Genomic DNA, 3,664 nt, shown 5'->3' with positions numbered 1-3,664 from the left:
GGACAGATAGGAAAACACAATTAGAAGAGCGAAGGTTGTGAGGTGGGGAGTAGGGCGATAACCCAGACAGGTACTGAGGTGCCAAGCCATGGAGAGCCTTATAGGTGAGCTTGAGGATTTTGAAGTTGACAGGAAGCCAGTGCAAGGACTCCAGGACAGGAGTGATGTGATCACAGTCCAGTGCTAATTTCTTTCTTGTGGCTGCTGGTTCATTTTCAACTGTGGACTCTTAAGAAGTCCTGTATTTGACTTGATCAACACCAATCCCTAGAGGATTTCGAAAGGTTCAATCGAAATGATACATGACTCCGGTGGGACTCAAACCCACAACCTTTGAATGACTTAATTCTATCGAGGCCTAGAAGTCCAACGCACTCTCCATTGCGCCACAGAGCCAGCTGTGTGAAAAAGTGTTTGCCCCCTTCCTGATTTCTTATTTTTTTGCATGTTTGTCACACTGAAAGTTTCAGATCATCAAACAAATTGAAATATTAGACAAAGATAACACAAGTAAACACAAAATGCAGTTTTTAAATGAAGGTTTTTATTATTAAGGGAAAAAAAAATCCAAACCTACATGGCCCTGTGTGAAAAAGTGATTGAGATTTATCAGTCTGGAAAAGTTTATAAAGCCATTTCTAAAGACCAAAATTACCCCCAATAGCACAGCGACGACTCTTCCAAGAGGTCACAAAAAAGCCCACAACAACATCCAAAGAACTGCAGGCTTCACTTGCCTCAGTTAAGGTCAGTGTTCATGACTCCACCATAAGAAAGAGACTGGGCAAAAATGGCCTGCATGGCAGAATTCCAAGACGAAAACCACTGATGAGCCAAAAAACATCTTGATGACCCCCAAGACTTTTGGGAAAATACTCTGTGGACTGACGAGACAAAAGTTGAACTTTTTGGAAGGTGTGTGTCCCATTACATCTGGCGTAAAAGTAACACAGCATTTCAGAAAAGGAACATCATACCAATGTTGTTCCTTTTCTGGTGGTGGTAGTGTGATGGTCTGGGGTTGTTTTGCTGCTTCAGGACCTGGAAGACTTGCTGTGGTAAATGGAACCATGAATTCTGCTGTCTACCAAAAAATCCTGAAGGAGAATGTCCGGCCATCTGTTCGTGACCTCAAGCTGAAACACACTTGGGTTCTGCAGCAGGACAATGATCCAAAGCGGGCAAACTTCTATGCCCGCTTTGATGCTCTGAACACGGGCAATGCTGAGAAGACCCCAAGTGTGCAGGGCGAGTTTGTTCTGAAACTCTCAGAGCAGGATGTGCAGAAGACTCTGAGCAGGGTGAAAATCCGTAAGGCTGCAGGGCCTGATGGGATACCACCTCAGGTCCTGAGGACATGTGCAGCCCAGCTGACCACAGTGTTTACGGACATCTTTAACTCCTCCCTGTCACAGTCCATGGTCCCCACCTGCTTTAAAAAAAACACTATTGTTCCAACCCCCAAAAAGACAAAAGTGACATGCCTGAATGATTCTGAATGATCTGTGGTGATGAAATGCCTGGAGAAGCTGGTGTTGTCACACATCAACTCCTCCATCACAGAGTCCCTGGACCCCTTGCAGTTCGCCTGCCAGAATAACAGATCAGTGGATGATGCTGTCTCCCTGGCTCTGCATACAGCCTTGGAACACCTGGACACTAAGAACTCGTATGTGAGAATACTGTTTGTGGACTACAGTTTAGCATTCAATTCCATCATACCCAGTCAACTGGTGACAAAGCTCAGGGGATTAGGTCTGTGCAACTCTGTCTGCAACTGGCTGCTGGACTTTCTTATCGAGAGACCACAGGTGGTGCGGATAGGCAATAAAACATCAACACCACTCACCCTGAGCACTGGAACCCCACAAGGCTGCTGTCTGAGTCCAAGGTTGTACTCCCTATTTACTCACGACTGCACAGCAAGATACAGCAACAACCGCATCATTAGGTTTGCCGATGACACCACTATAATAGGACTGATCAGTGATGATGACAAGTCCACTTACAGGGATGAAGTTGTACACCTGCTTAGGTGGTGTCATAGCAATAACCTGGACTTGAACATAAAGAAAACGAAAGAGCTAATAGTGGACTTTCGGAGACACAGGCCATACACTCACAGCCCACTCAGTATTGATGGAACGCAAGTGGAAACAGTCACCAGCTTTAGGTTTTTGGGAATTCACATCTCTAAAGATCTAACCTGGACTGTGAACACTGACTCTATCATGAAGAAGGCTCTTAGCACTAGATTCTTCAATACCTTCTATCCACAAGCAGTGAGACTGGCGAACACATTTAGCCATCCCCCTCGGACCACACCTACACCATCACCATCTACCTCTTTATGATTTCTTATCTATTGCACATCTCCAGTCATTGTTTACATGTGTGTATTGTTTACATTCAAACTGTCTACATGTTTACTTGCACATTGTCTATTGTTTGTTTGTACATTGTCTTGATGCACTGTTTGCACTTTGTCTTGTTTTTTACACTTGTTTTACAATCGAGAGACTTTCTGTAAGTAAGAATTCCATTGTACCAGTACCGGTTACATATGGCAATAAAGTTCAAGTTCAAGTTCAAAACACACCAGCAAGTCCACCTCTGAATGGCTTAAGAAAAACAAAATGAAGACTTTGGAGTGGCCAAGTCAAAGTCGTGACCTGAATCCGATTGAGATGTTGTGGCATGACCTTAAAAAAGCGGTTAAGGCTCGAAAACCCTCCAATGTGGCTGAATTACAACAATTCTGCAAAGATGAGTGGGCCAAAATTCCTCCACAGCATTGTAAAAGACTCATTGCCAGTTATCGCAAACGCTTGATTGCAGTTGTTGCTTCTAAGGGTGGCCCAACCAGTTATTAGGTTTAGGTGGTAATCACTTTTTCACACAGGACCATGTAGGTTTGGATTTTTTTTCCCTTAATAATAAAAACCTTCATTTAAAAACTGCATTTTGTGTTTACTTGTGTTATTTTTGTCTAATATTTCAATTTGTTTGATGATCTGAAACTTTCAGTGTGACAAACATGCAAAAAATAAGAAATCAGGAAGGGGGCAAACACTTTTTCACACCACTGTTCATAGCTATATAAAACAGCTACAGAAAGCTGTAACTCATGCTTCTCCCATTGTCTTTAAATTAAGCTCCATAAATATTGACAATGAGTGGCCTGTTGTCTACGAATAGATACCACTGGGATTCGCACCCCGGGCCTCTTGGTTTTTAGGGAGGTGTTTTAACCAGCTAAGCCACGGCGCCAAACCTGCTCAATGTTACCACAACTTCAAACACCTGTGAGAAACGGGCAACTGCAGTGTTACGCCTGCTGGCTCCACAGATAATCCTTTTTTGAAGTTTAAGGAGAGGATTTCTTTGTCAATTCAATTAAACTTTTCAGAAATGCTGAACTATTGATGTGTTTCACACGCAGCACGGGCTCTCCTTTGCTTACAAATATTTTTTTTACACCAATTTACTCAACTACGATTTTTGCTGAGCATTTTGTTTGCTTGCTTCCTATTGTATACTGAGCTGATTTCTGTATTGTTCAATTTCCCTGTTGATTTTAATTTCTTGTTTTCTAAGACAATCAGACCAGCTGTTCTGACCTTACCTTGCACTGGAGCCACTCTTTTCTTTCCAAAGGCATGGA

At 42.9% G+C, this 3,664-nt stretch overlaps 1 non-coding gene across 1 annotated transcript; it reads right to left on the bottom strand.

The window, feature by feature from the left end:
* Positions 1-303: 303 nt before the first annotated feature.
* trnar-ucu (transfer RNA arginine (anticodon UCU)) lies at positions 304-396 on the bottom strand. The gene is made up of 2 exons: positions 360-396; positions 304-339 (listed from the first exon to the last, which is right to left on the bottom strand). It is a non-coding gene; the product is annotated as a tRNA-Arg (tRNA).
* Between the last annotated feature and the right edge of the window lie 3,268 nt (positions 397-3,664).

Source organism: Lepisosteus platostomus, chromosome 5, assembly GCF_059453375.1.
Source record: "Lepisosteus platostomus isolate fLepPlt1 chromosome 5, fLepPlt1.hap1, whole genome shotgun sequence".
Lineage (NCBI taxonomy): Eukaryota > Metazoa > Chordata > Actinopteri > Semionotiformes > Lepisosteidae > Lepisosteus > Lepisosteus platostomus.
Note: the sequence above shows the minus strand (reverse complement) of the source record. Positions and strands in the feature narration are given on the sequence as shown.